Source organism: Zingiber officinale, chromosome 6A (genome assembly GCF_018446385.1).
Source record: "Zingiber officinale cultivar Zhangliang chromosome 6A, Zo_v1.1, whole genome shotgun sequence".
NCBI lineage: Eukaryota > Viridiplantae > Streptophyta > Magnoliopsida > Zingiberales > Zingiberaceae > Zingiber > Zingiber officinale.
Genome location: NC_055997.1, coordinates 30,752,603 through 30,767,815, shown reverse-complemented (window position 1 = coordinate 30,767,815; position 15,213 = coordinate 30,752,603). Strand labels below are relative to the sequence as shown.

General features: G+C 35.8%; 2 non-coding genes across 2 annotated transcripts; both read right to left on the bottom strand.

Moving 5' to 3' along the window:
* Positions 1-9,585: 9,585 nt before the first annotated feature.
* TRNAP-AGG lies at positions 9,586-9,657 on the bottom strand. The gene has a single exon. It is a non-coding gene; the product is annotated as a tRNA-Pro (tRNA).
* A 1,645-nt stretch (positions 9,658-11,302) lies between these two features.
* On the bottom strand, positions 11,303-11,374 carry TRNAP-AGG. The gene has a single exon. It is a non-coding gene; the product is annotated as a tRNA-Pro (tRNA).
* Positions 11,375-15,213: the final 3,839 nt, after the last annotated feature.

Sequence of the window (15,213 nt, the reverse complement as noted above, 5' to 3'; positions counted from 1 at the left end):
AATATATGTGTTTGTCATTATATCGGGATTAAGAGTATGCACTTTCATAATAACAGAGGTCATGTTCTTTTATGCAATCAGTATAAAAAGAACAACCTCAAATGGTCCTGCTCAATACACTCAGAGTGTACTAGTGTAATTTTATAGTCAAGATAAACTAATACTAAATTACACTACGACCGTTCCAATGGTTTGCCCCTATCCATTTTGGTCATGAGCTACTATTTATAATATATAAGAAACTGATAACATGATCTTCTGTGTGACACCACATACCATGTTATCTACAATATAAATGAACAACTACATTTAACATAAATGAAGATATTTGACCAACGTGATTCTTATTTCAAAATAAATATTTATTCAAAAAGTTAGACTTTTAGTATACATTCTAACAGGACTATGCTAACGTGGCGAACTCTCGTTGAAACTCCATCCTTGAAGTTTATCCACCTCCGAGCGCCTGGACTGTTGACGTGGATTCGACCAGTCATCGCACTTTAACTCATCTTCTAGATGAATTTTCTTGTCTGGGCACCTGGACCAACTTTGGGAGCTCAGATCGCCCAGGTGCCTGGCCATGCACCCCTCCGGGCGAAACTAGTCCAGGCGCCTGGACCACTTATTTTTAGCCTTCTCTTTCCTGCAAAAAAGAGTTAGTCCAGGTAACAAAAATATGTTATCCTATAAAACAAAGTTAGCATAATAAGGTAGTAGTAGTAATTAGATCCTGCCTCTCTGAGACCAAGATCTATCAAGGTTTCAGCTTAGGTTTTCCAAATGGACCTAAATTGGACTGACACCTACTATTCCCTCACCAGGAATGCGTCCTCACTAGATCTCTCCTCCAGTTGCTTACCTTTTACTTACTGCTGCAGTTGTTTGACTTGCCTTTGATCCACCAAGTCTTCCCACCAAGTTGTCGGATCCGTAGACCTAACTGGTCTTCCCGATTGTTAGGTCCTACGGACCCAACCAGACTTTCCGTCAGATATCGGGTCACTCCTTGACCTATCTGGACTTCACACTAGTTATCAGATCCAGCGGATCTAGCTGGATTTTAGCCTAGTGTCAGGTCCTCCAAACCCATCATCTCCTGCACACTTGGTAAAGTAATTAGATCACAAACACTCTAAGTTTTATCTATTTATCATTCATTAAAACTTGAGTTAGATCATTAGTGCAACTTACATTAACACGCATCAGTGGCTCCTCCCCAAGGAAAAGGAGAGGTTAATCTGACCAATAAGTTGTACTTCATGTCCCTTGAAACCACACAGGGGAGTATATATAGAATGAAGTTTCTCGCGGTCCAACTGCATTTGATCGAAAGCAGTTTTAAAGATGATGTTGACCAAACTGTTGATATCAATGAATACTCTCTTCACTCGATAATTGGTGATAAAGGTCTCAATTAACTAAGGAATCATCATGGAGGGACCTCGACTCCTGCCAAATCTTTGGGTCTGAAATTTATGTAAGGACATGTCCTCTTCTTCGACTGGTGTTAACAGCGTAACTTTCTAGCCTTCTTCCATAAGCCCTTCGGGCTTGAGTGGAGTGCCCATCTGTGGGTCCAACCGAGATAATATTATGGTCTCTCGAGCATCAATCTTATTCTTGCCTATATCTTTTTTTAGCCTTTTGATGAGATCAAGAGGAACCTCGGGGTTCCTTTGAGGGAGAACGTGATCGCTGACTCACAAGTCGGTTGATATCATGGCGGTGATGATGTTTGTAGGGTTCAAAAGACTTCCTTTTGCCAGACCCACTCCAATAAGTGTTGCTGATCAACTACTCATTTCAACTCCTTGGCATATTGCTGACAATCTTGAATGGAATGAGTGCTTGACTGATGGTAGGCACAGTATTGAGTCACCTCGAGGGATCTTCGACAAGATTTAGAAGTAGGAATCAGGGCTACCTCCACAGCCTGTACCACTCTTTCCCCTTTCTGATTTGTGAGTTCTCAATTTCAAAAGAGTTTGGAGTTGGCACTTCTTTTCTTTTATCTTATCGGACTTCCTCAACTTGAATATATTTGAGTGTCCGAACTTATAATCATTCGAAATTGACTAGGGTTTTTCACTAAAGATCTGAAAATCTTCGTCGACCAAACCTTGAGAAAAGGTACTAATATGTACCTTTAGAGTAATCAAGGGAGCATTCATGACTACTCGATTAAACCATTACAAGTATTCTCTTTAAGGAGTTCTTTAAATTTTTACTCGAGGACAAACAAATCATGTGATGTTTTCTGATATTTTCAACTGATTGCAAAGTGTTGAATGAAGAAGACTTTAAATTCCTCAAAGGTCTAAATAGAAAAAGCAGGTAGTCGACTAAACCATCTCTATGCCGAGCCTGAGAGCGTGGTCAAGAAAACTCTGTATAAAACTAATAATAAAGGAAAGATACAGAATAGAGAATAATTCTTTAATTTGTTGATTTACTAAAGCCAATAGGCTCATTTATACAAGTTGTCCAAACAATAATGGAAAGATTAAATAAGCATAGTAATAAATATAATAAATTTGGAAGTATTATTTTTGCTATTTGATTCATGTCAATCTGGATTATGGTGTCAATTTTGATTATGATGCAAAATATAATAATTCTCAATTGATTGAAATTAATTTGAGATTATTTTTCATTATTGTCATTATCCCCCGATAAACTCAACGGGACTTTTGAGTTTGAGTGCTAACTTGGTTAAACATTGTCTGGATAATGACTTGGTAAATATATTAGTAATTTGATATTCAGTAGAGATGTAAGAAATTGAAAGTTGTTGAGTCACCACACGCTCATGAACAAAATAAAAATCAATCTCTACATGCTTGGTACGAGCATGAAAAATAGGATTTGCCACAAGATAAGTAGCTCCAATACTATCACACTAGATTTTGGGTATAACAGTTGGAGAAAAGTGTAATTCTGAAAGAAGATATTGTAGCTATATAATTTTTGACGTCGCATTAGCTACAACTTTATATTCAGCTTTAGTATTTGAGCGAGAGACTGTAGGTTGCTTATTTGAAAGCCAAGAAGCAAGATTTCACCCAAGAAATATGACATATCCACTAGTAGAACGTCTATCTTCGGGAGATCAAGCCTAATCTGCATTATTATAAGCAATCAAGTCTCATGTGGATTGAGATATAAAAGAAGACCATGTAGAATAGTGTCTTTGAGATATCGAAGAATTCTCTTAACACCTTCCCAATGGTGTTCAGTAGAAGCATGCATAAATTGATAGACACAAATAATAGCGAAAGCAATATCGTGTCATGTAATGGTGACATATTGTAGAGCACCAACAATACTTCGATAGATCTGGGGGTCAGCCATTGAAGAGGAGGATGAAGGTATAGTAAAACCACCTTCAATGATTAGTGTGGAGATAGAACGTACACCATCCATTTTAGCTTGTTATAGAAATCCAGTAATATATTTGCTCTGAGAGAGAAGACAACCTTTAGAATATGAGAGAAACTCTGTACCAAGGAAAAAATAAGCGTTACCAAGATCCTGAATAGAAAACTCTTAATAAAGAAGATGGAGTAAAGTAGTAATGACGTGTTGATCACTACTAGTTATTAAGATATCATCTATATAAATCAGAAAAAATATTAAAAATTTCTCATTACATTTGCAGAATATGGTCGTTAAACTCTATAGTTAATACCATTCATATACTGATGTGACAAAGAAGCATTTTTAAATTTGTAGATGTGATACTCGAGATATGTAGTACTATATATTCCTCGATATGCAATACCTAAAAGTGCTTTGACAATTCTGTTAGAGTGTATACTAAAAGTCTAGCTTTTGTATAAACATTTATTTAGAAATAAAGAATCACAATGGTTAATATCTACATTTATTTGTTAAATGTAATTTGTTCAATTAATTTATATAGTAGACAACATGGTGTGTGGTGTCACACAGAGAAGATCATGTTGTCGGTTCTTTATAAATTATAAAAAGTTGCTCGTGACTAAGATGGAAAGGAACAAACCGTTAAAGTAGTCGTAGTGTAATTAAGTATTAGTTTATCTTAACTAATAAATTACACTGATATACTCCAAGTGTATTGAGTAGGACCATTTTAGGTAAGTTCTTTTTGTACTGGCTTTATAAAAAAACTAGACCTTAGTTATTATGGAAGTGTGTGCTCTTAATCCTAATATAATAACAAACACATATATTTAGTATTTATTTCTTTGACTTATCAATGGGTGAGATTTAACTCGATAAGTCAATAAGCCCGATAAGTTGGGAAATGATATTACTTATAGTGTGCGTTGTTGATTATAGAAGGAAACTGTGTCCTAGTAATCTAGGTTGAGAATGACCCCAAGAGGAGCTCATAAGGATTGTCATGCAGGTGGACTTAGTCCAACATGACGATGAGGTTGAGTGGTACTACTCTTGGACTAAGATATTAATTAAGTGAGTTGTCAGTAACTCATTTAATTAGTGGGCATTCATTATCTTAAACACAGGGAGACTAACACACTCATGATAAGAAGGAGCCCATAATGTAATTTGGGATTGGTGCGGTAGTACGATAATAACTCTCTAGTGGAATGAGTTATTATCGTTGAACTTAAGTTGTGTGTTCGGGGCGAACACAGGATACTCAAGCTCATTGGAAGGTCAAAACTAATTTCTCCTATAGGTCCCTGTCGTAGTCTCATTAAAGCCTCAAGTCCATCCAAATATAAGCCCATCTTGGTGTCCAAGAAGGGGGCCGGCCCAATGCTTGGTGACCAAGCAAGGACCGACCACATTATCCTCTTAAGGGGCCGGCCCCTTGCTTGTTGCCCAAGCAAGAGGGGGCCGACCACATTAATTCAAAAAAGGAGGGGTGTTTTGAATTTTTTAAAAATCTTCTCTTTGTAGAAAACTACAAGTTTTAAAAGTTTAAAACTTTCCTTATTTGAATTAGGCCACATATTTTAAAAGAAAATTTAAAAGTTTTAAAACTTTCCTTTTTTTTAACCATCCTCATGGTTTTAGAAAAAAGGAAGAGAAGTTTTAAAATTTAAATTTTTGTAAACATGTTAAAAAAGGAAATTTTTAGAAGAGAAGTTTTAAATTTTAAAATATGGTTTTAATTTTTAAAACTTTCCTTTTTAACATCCACTTTAGGAAATTAAAAGAGAGCTTATAAAATTTTATAAGAGTTTATAAAATTTTTACAAAAGATATCTTTTCCTTCCTTATAGGGGTCGACCACCCTTGCTTGGTGCCCAAGCAAGGGGCCGACCAATAGGATTAAATCATCATCCAATCAAATTAAAACCAATCTATAATTGGTGATTGATTCAATCAAGAGGAAAGAAAAGAAAAAATAAAAAGGAAAAAGGAAAAACATGAGGAAAATTTTAATTTTTGTAAAAAGTTTTTCCTTATTTGCCTTGGGCAGGTAATATAAAAGAAGGGGATGAGAGGCCTCATGGAGCATGCTATTCTTTTCTCTCTTCTCTCTAGTTTTATCCTAAGGGCTGGCCCTTGCTTCTCTTCATGCTAGGGCCGGCCACCTCTTGTGGTTCTTCATTGTGGCCAGATATAAGAAAAGGAGAAGAAGAGGAGAAGTAGGGAAGACAACAACTCTTATTCTCTTGCGGAGTTCTTCATTGTGGCCGGCTCTCTCCCTATCTCTTTTCCCTTGCTCTCTTTGGTTCCTAAATTGGTGGTGGTGGCCGGATTTTAGAGGAGGAAAAAGAAAGCTCTTTGGGTGGTGTTCATCTTGGAGGATCGTCGCCCACACGACGTCCAAGGCGAGGCAAGGAATACGACAGAAGATCTCGAGGTCATTAGCATACAAAGAGAAGGTATAATTAGCAATTGTTTTCCGCATCATGCTAGTTATTTCTCTTTGTAAGAATTCCAAACACAAGAGGCATTAGATCTATTTTTCGAATTTATTTTTCGAGTTTGTATTTTCTTTATTTTTCGAATTTGTGATTCGATTGTTCTTTTTGGTTAACCTAGAGTTATTTAAGAAAATTAAGTATTAGCTTTTCTTAAAAGGCTTTGTCTAGGCGGTGGTGGATGCTCCTATACCCAAGAAGGTCATGTGCCTCGCCATGCAGTCCTGGAAGCCAATTTTGGAAATTAATATTTAATGGAATTAATAACATAGGTGGAGTTGGATCAATATTGTTAAGTTCCGCTTGCGATCCAAATCTAAACCATCAAGAACAGATAAGTTAAATTTGGAATCAATGATGTTAAGTTCCGTCTGCGATTCCTAATTTAACTTCTAAAGAACACAATAGGTTATTTAAGGAAAGGTTCGACACTTGTATAAAATTTTTGTACAGTGGAACCTGTACGTTTTCCTAGGACTAACCAACAAATTCATCTTGGAGGATGTCCTTCGAGAATAGAGAATCTCAAGGAGCTTTCGATCCGCTAAATTCAAGGCCTTTTTCCCTTGGAAAATCTCGATGAGGGGTTTCACCAGAAGATTCTACAGAAGGTTCTCTAGCGACGATCTTATCGATCGGTATTAGGGAAGCAATTTATGGTGTTCCCATAGACCAAGGTACCTTCTGGTGCACCGGTGTCACTTCAACTGACTGGGGCGACGGTTCAATTTAAGGATTGATCGTTGGAAGATGTGAGGGTTGCCCTTTTAACACCGCTTGCACCGTCACCGCTACCAATTTGTCAAAATCCTCTATTGTCATGGCGATGACATTAGGTCTTCTGGCATATCCATCTTCACATTCTGATTCAGGTCTTAATTCAGTGTTTTCACATATGACGCCAATTTGATCCTGCCCGCGAACGTCGATGAGTGAATCACCAATGAGTTGGCTTGTTGCCAACTTAATCATCAATCGCCAAACGACAACGAGGATGATGATGTGGTTGAGAGCTTGGACGAAGATAAACAAGAAGAAGAAGAGAGGATTAGAATGACGGCTAGGGGTTCCCTGGTATAGCCACTCCGATGGTCAAATTTGAGGATGAAGAAGATGAGTATTAAAGTTTTGATATACGTAGGTGTGTGTATGTCTCTTGATACCAAAAAAAACTGCCTTTTATAAGGAGATCACAGACTTTTTCCTTCCATTCTCATTCCCATGTTATATTTATTTAATTCCTTAAATAATGCGAAACTTGTTCACTCCGCTGTTTATTTTTGAAATAATCTGAGATTTGCTCGATGATTATTTTTTTCCTGAAATAATCTAAGATTTGTGCGATGATTTATTCTTTTCCTGAAATGATCTTGCATCCTACGTCGCCAAAGGGCCGGGGAAGCCAAGGAGACAGTGGACCGAGAGTCAGGAGCTAGGAAGCTAAGGAGCCAAGAGACTTGAGAGACTAGGAAGCTAAGGAACCGAGAGGTCTGAGAAGACGAGAGGCTAAGGAGTCGGGCGGTGACTTTATTTGCCTATGTTAAAACCACCTCAATAGATTTTATCAATTTTCTCTTATCCATGTGTCACCTACTAATCATTCCCTAAATTAACATTCATTTCAAATATTTCTCACCGTTTATCTTTAAAAGTTTTATTCGGAGGACACATATCCGTCGGGTATAATATAATTATCATGATAATATAACAGGACACTTGAAGTTTATCAGACAAGATTTTGTCTTTCAAAAGGAACTTGCGGGTACAGATTTCATTAATGAAACATGCATTGCAGGAGTTGGGGTTTTGTCGGGCACTGTTGGAGTTGCATGGCGCCCATGAAACACTGCTCGAAGCTGTCCCACATCTCGGCAGGTTGTAACAAGCATTGAGAGATTAAAACAAAGAGTTCATAATTGGTGATCAAATTGCAAATGACACTGGATAAAGTAAAGTGTTATTTTGTTGCAAAATGACATTTTACTGATCCACATATATATATATCTTCTTCTTTCCTATTAAAAGTTCACTGATCTAAGTAATAACAAAGTCAAAAATTATAATTTATCCAGGTTAAAAAATTAAAAAAGACTCCACTAAAACCTAGGCAGACATTAACTCCCAATTTATATTGTCAAATTTAAATATGAGAGCATAGATACACTAAATAAATTTTTATATGTATATTAATTTTTGTTTAAAGTGATCGGCGTTCTCTAAATTCATTAGTTAAAATCGATGAATCTAGAAATCTTAAAAATTTAAAATTAAATATTTTTCTAAATAGAAGAGTCCTAGGAACTTATTGATGATGTTGATATTTTATAATGAATTTGTGATAAATTTTATTAAGTTTTTGTAAGTTTAAAAATCTAATGCTCGCAATTTACATTATTGATTTCATATTTGAGGGTAGAAATGCATCAAGAAAACTTTTAGGAGTACATTAATTTTGATTTATCTTAGATAATTTTGAAACATTTCAAATCAAAATCAATATATTCTTGTAAACTTCCTTGTGTATATATGTCCTCAGATCTAAATTTGACAGTTTAAATTGAGGACAATAAATTTTTGAATGGAAAAGAAGGAAGATAATTTAGTATTATGAAAATTAGGTATGCGAAATAAGAAATCTCAAAATATGCATATATAGTCCGATAAAATACTGTTATTTTTATTTAAGCAATTAACGGTGAAAACTCCGTTATTTTTATTTAAGCAATTAATAGTGAAAACTTTGAACTCTCATAAGTACGTGGAGTGAATGGTTGGGGAAGTAGCCCCAAGGACGAAGCCACGTTAATGGCTACTCGGGTTGTAGCCCGGGGCTCAATGGGGATAAGAAGGAGATTTATGTGGGAAGAAGGGAAACAAATGTCGAGGAGGGTAGCCCAGTGTGACAGTGTCAGAAAGAGGAGGCTAGTCCGGGGTAACGACGTTAGCAGTCTGAGTTGATCACCGGACTGGCTCCGCCGTGGATAGTTTGCTAAGCCTTGTTGAGTCATTAATGTTTGTGGGGGCATACCCGTAGGATTACAGCATCCAGCAGAGAATCACTGGTCCACATGCAGCAGCAATACTCACCCATGCCATCCCACTGGCTTCGTACTTTACTGTCCCTTCTCCACCATGAGCTAGCTCTGTGAAACTGCATGGACCAGTCAATTAGGACGTATAGCAGAGGGACAAAGCTAGTATATAGGTTCTAGTGGTGAGGTACTCGATCCTTTGGACTGTGATAGCTCATGTGCTTGGCCTAAAGGTGCTGGTGACTACGTGCCAAGTCACATTGAATGCTGTGAACTACTTTAGATCAATGTCTTTGGTGGAGAATAGAGGAAGAGAAGGCTTCCTTATCACAGAATACAGTTCGATGAAACATATATATAATTAAATGGTGTTTTGCGTTGTTGCATTGGGAGACAGATACATTGATGCTTTTGATGAAAATTACAGAGATCATTTTGTAGTTGAGCGGATGAGAAAAGTATGGAGATAATTTTAGAGATTAGTTAGACGTAGAAAAGTATACAATTTTAGAGATTATGGGATTTATAAATGTCTAAATTTATTTACAAATTATGTGATTGGGCGGGCCGGGCTGTCCACTAGGCCAAAAGGAACCTGCCAGCCCAAGTATGAGCTTAGCCCCAAAAACAAGAAAAATGATTTTAAATATGAAAAAATAAAATAATAAGGGGCATTCCGAGAATTGAACTCGGGACCTCTCGCACCCTAAGCGAGAATCATACCACTAGACCAAATGCCCTCTTTTATTATAATGAAAATAATCAATAACTTTTTATTTTTCCACTTACCCTTTTTTTTTTTCTAATTTAGATCTAAACCATGTGCCGATTATCCTAATATATTGTTGACAAAAGGTTACTCACTCATCCCAAACATCACTTATCGTCAGTTTCATAGTGAGATGAAGGGAGTAAATCATGATGATCAAATGACTTCTCTAAGTGGGAGGGATTTTATTTCCCAAGGGATTGTTCCCTTGAGGATTTGATCTATGTTCTCATGTAACAATCTACCACCCAAGTACCAACTTGGTTATACCGGTAGAGGCTCCTCACATATACCTTGGTTACCATGAAAAATGGACAAAAAAAAAAAGGAGTACCAACTAGACTATACCCGTGGGGCCTCCTTATATATTACCCTAGTTACCGTGAAGAATGGACCAAAAAAAGGGGCATTCCAAGTACTAATTTAGTTATACTCATGAAAGCTCCTCACATATATACCTTGGTTATCATGAACAATGAAAAAAAGCAAGAAAGAAGAGTATTAACTTAGATTGCCCATCGGGGCTCCTCATATATACTCGGGTTGCCATGAAGAATGGACACAAAAAAAAGATATAAAATAATGGGGCATTTCCAAAATTGAACTGGTGGCCTCTCACAACCTAAGCAAAAATCATACCACTAGACCAAATGCTATCTTTTGCTATAATTAAAATAATTTTTAAATTCCCTTTCTTTTACTCACTTTTTTTTTCCAATTTAGATCCAAGCCATGTGTCGATGATCCTCACATATACTGACAAAAGGTACTCACTCACCCCAAACACCTCTCATCATTGGTTCTATAATGAGATGAAGGAAGTAAATTATGATATTCGAGCAACCTCTCTAGTTGGGAGAGATTTTATTCCCCAAGTGATTATTTTTAAGGGATTCAATTTCTACTCTCATGTGATAATCTACAACTCAAGTATCAACTCACATATACCTTGGTTATCACGAAGAATGGACAAAAAAAAAAAAAAAAATAGAGTATCAACTCAGCTAGTGGGGGCTCCTCATATATACCCTGGTTACCGTAAAAAATAGATAAAAATGATAGAATATATACTCGGATTGCCATGAAGAATGGACACAAAAAAAAGAGATGAAATAGTGGGGCACTTCCAAAATTGAACAGGAGACCTCTCACACCCTAAACAAAAATCATACCACTAGACCAAATGCTCTCACACCCCAAAAAATAATTTTTGAATTTCTTTTCTTTTACTCACTTTTTTTTTTCAAATTAGATTGAAGCCATATGTCGATGATCCTCACATATACTGACAAAAGGTACTCATTCACCCCCAAACACCTCTCATCATTGGTTCTATAGTGAGATGAAGGAAGTAAATTATGATGCTCGAGCAACCTCCCTAGTTGGGAGAGATTTTATTCCCCAAGAGATTATTTTTTGAGGATTCAATCTCTACTCTCACGTAATAATCTACCACTCAAGTATCAACTCGGCCATATCCGCGGAAGCTCCTCACATATACCTTGGTGATCACGAAGAATGGACAAAAAAAAATAGAGTACTAACTCGGCTAGTGGGGGCTCCTCATATATAACCTGGTTACCGTGAAAAATTGGATAAAAAAGATAGAAAATAATAGGGCATTCCGAGAATTGAACTCGGGACCTCTCGCACCCTAAGCGAGAATCATACCACTAGACCAAATGCCCTATTACAACATAATTAAAATATTTTTTATTTTTTCCTTTTTTTTCTTACCCTTTTTTCCTATTTATATTCAAGTCATGTGTGGATGATCCTCACATATACTCAGTTGTATAGAATTATCAGTTCGATGGTTTCTGGGAATCGACCCTTAATCTTAACTGTCTAAAATGATTATGATTCATGATTAGTATACGGTTCATCATGGTTCAACATGATTCAATATTATTATATTTAAAAAATTAAAATGGTAAATTCATAAAGTAAAAAAACTTATACTTATTTAATTTTTCTAGCTATCATCTTTTTCTCTTATAAAATGACATTGTTAATGAGTCATTAGTTATATTTTTTTATTGTTAATAAAAATGGTGTGGAAATATTGAAATAAACCCCTTAATTTGAATTTAGAGAATAATGGATACTAAATTGTAATTATTAATAAAAATTATTAAATAATTTCAATCTCTAAAATAAAATATATTTACTAAGAGAAATTATAGTTAGGTATTAAATAATTAATTAACACACATGAATATTAATTTCATATAATTAAGTTGCTTAAGAAACTTCACCTTATAAGAGAAGACCAGATTCAATCCTCCACTAATACAATCCATTTTAATTTATCAAAAATATCATCTATAAATAAAAAGAAAAATTGATTGAACCAGTTAATAGTTAATTGCCCCATTGAATTATAATCGACCTGACAATTAGGTCACTAGGTAATCGTGACCCGATTACGGGCTCGGATCAAGTCTGATTCAAACCCAGCCTGGGTCAAGTCTACCATGAAGAATGGATAAAAATTATAATTATTATTATAATAATGAATTGCACAAACCAAAAAAAAGTTCTCCCTTTCCTAAATGCAAGCGATTTAAAATTTGTTCATGTATTAATTTTAACTTTTTTTCATCCAAATTTGAGTGAAACTAATTTTATTTTATCCTTTAGCGGTTTAGCCAAACTCTCCAATGAATCCTAATAGATGAGTTTGTGAGCTCACGTCACAAATTGATTATGAGTTCTATTGGGATCTTGTAGTGGTGCAATCTGAGCGTGGGTAGAATAATGGTACATCACCGCTTTGATGAAGTTGAGGCTAGAGTTAGACTCTATCTCTTTAAGACAAATTTGCCCCGCACATGATGCTCACAGAACATCACAATTGCCTTCCAAGATGCAACGACTTTATCTTGTGATAGCAGCACTGCAAATCGCAAGACCTCGGAACCGAAAAAGCTTCTCGAACTCTCCAATGTAAGTATGAAATGTCATGCTTGCTTTATTTAGAAGAAATTGAGTGATTGAAATGAGGATGTGAGGGACCTTATTTATACTAAATGAAGGGGTATAAGAACATTTTGGTTCAATTAGATCTCATCTATCCATTTTGAATTAGATGATGTAGATCATATCCTTTCCTAAGAGACACACTCCCTCTTCATTAGATGTCACCCTTTAGAAATCAATGAATGAGATTTAGCCATCCAAAGGGCACTTAAACATTTCAAATTGAATGAACAAGATTTGTCAATCTTGATCCAACGATCAAGATTTAATTTCTCATTTGCATTAAACTTTCAACAATCCGCCATATAAATGAAAATTAATGCATGCATGTTATCACCTAAGGAGAATTCAATCGAAAATTTATTACATCAAGAGAGGTAGCTTGTGGCTTTTAACCTTCTGTAGTAGAGTACCATCGAATTTAATAGGCTGCTTAGTGAACATGATGTGTTAAACTACTCAAATGTTCGTGTAAACCAAGACAATGGTACCTACACAATTACTTCTCTCACTTCTTTATAATTCTCACTGTTTTGTTCATTTTAGACATAGACAATATCTTAGATTCATAAGTATTTTATTGTAGTGACCCCTCTTCATACTTATATATGTGACCTATAAAGAATATCCTACCATACTCTATTTTTCAAGTATAGGAGTCATTAAAAGTTTATAACTTTGTAAGGAAATATGTTGCTAAGTACGCAAACACACAGCGAAAAAACATATTTTCTCTAGAAGATCCATGCGAAGGGAAAGAGAAACTACATATACTAAGTTTTCTAACATAGCATGAGATTATACCTTTGTAGCGTGCTCACGAACTCCCGACAGCTCGGATCACAGCACGATCTCGCGTTCGCGCCTCTACGGTATCCACATGAACAAACGTTCATTTGTCTCACAAACTCACAAAAGGAGAAAGGTTGTGCTAGCAACCTTGAAAGTGGATTTCGGCCAAGAGGAGAGGAGCAAGGAGAATCAAAAGAATTAATTCCAAAATGAAGAGTAAAAAGCTTAAGTATTTTCATCCAATGAAAATACTTAATTAGCATTAATAGCCTTAATGGGCATTTACACTCCATTAAGGACCAAACTTGTAACTCCTCATTTCAAATGAGTGCAACTCTTCATTTCAAATTCAATTTCAGAAATTGAATGAAATGAATAATTGAATTTCGAAATTCAATAATTATCTTCATTAAATCTCACTTGAATTTAACTCAAGTCTCCTCACTTGAGTCTAACTCAAGTCTCCTCACTTGAGTCTAACTCAAGTCTAATTCACTTGAGTCTAACTCAAGTCTAATTCAATCGAGTCTTACTCAATTAATCCTCATGCAATTCAAATTCAATGAATCACTATTTTATTAATTCAGATTGACTCCTTGAGTCTAATTTGAATTGGATTTAATCCAACAATTAGATCCAATTGAGTACAACTCAATAAGTCAAATTCAGATTAGACTTAATCCAATTATTCATCATATGAACCCATCTCCAAATTTACTTGTTCTTTGTGTGTGATTGATAACGAGTCTGTCACACTCGTAAATTAAATTAATAAATATATTTCCACTGAACCCCTTAATTTCACAATAATATTGTAGTAACGAGCCTAGGATCGAACCTCGAGGAACTAACAGTAGGATATAATCTAGGATTGTATTTTATTCCTATTTTTGGGGTTTTGACATATAAATGGGGGTTTGAACTTTGAATATAAATCTAACAAAAGAAAAGCACAACAAATAAGAAATTAATCTAATACATAAATGAAACATAACTATTTGCCAATGATCAAACCATAATGCATTGTCACCCTACATTATAATTAAACCATCAACACACTTAAACTAAATATGAAATAATGAAATGCAATTAAATCTGATCTACAGCACCAATTAAAACCCTTGCTTAAACTTAACAACCTAACAATTAACCAAGAACAAATTAAACTCAAATTAAACTACAACAAGGTAATGAAATACTAAATGACTTGCTAAAAACATAACAACCTTCAAATGAATCTGTTCTAAGATAATAAAAATAGTAACAAAATGAAAATAAACCCTAACCGATCCATTCTCACAACCAATTCCACAAGTTTCGCACTCTTGCCGTCACACAAGAGTGCCAAAGTCGAGAATACCCAAGTTGGACCTCAATGAAGACTCTCAGTGGCGTATCAGCTCGAGGTATGCTCAACAACACCGGCGGACCACCTCCGGCGAGCTAGAACAACCCTAAACTCACTCAAGTGCCAAAAATGTTGGAAATATGCAAATATGATCTCTGGATCTGATTGGAAGTTGTGGAACGCGGATGGACGTCGGATGGAGCTCAGGAATACCGGAAGACCACCTCCAAATGTTGTTGCTGGGAATCGGAGCTCAGATTTGGAAGAACACCTCCAAATCTGAGGTAAACAGAGGTATCGCAGAAGTGCAAAATTCACCGAAGGGAACACTCGTCGGAGGCTCCAGATGATCGGGATGACGCCGCCAAGAAGCTCTCCACCAAGGTTGAAGCTCGGGAAATTGAT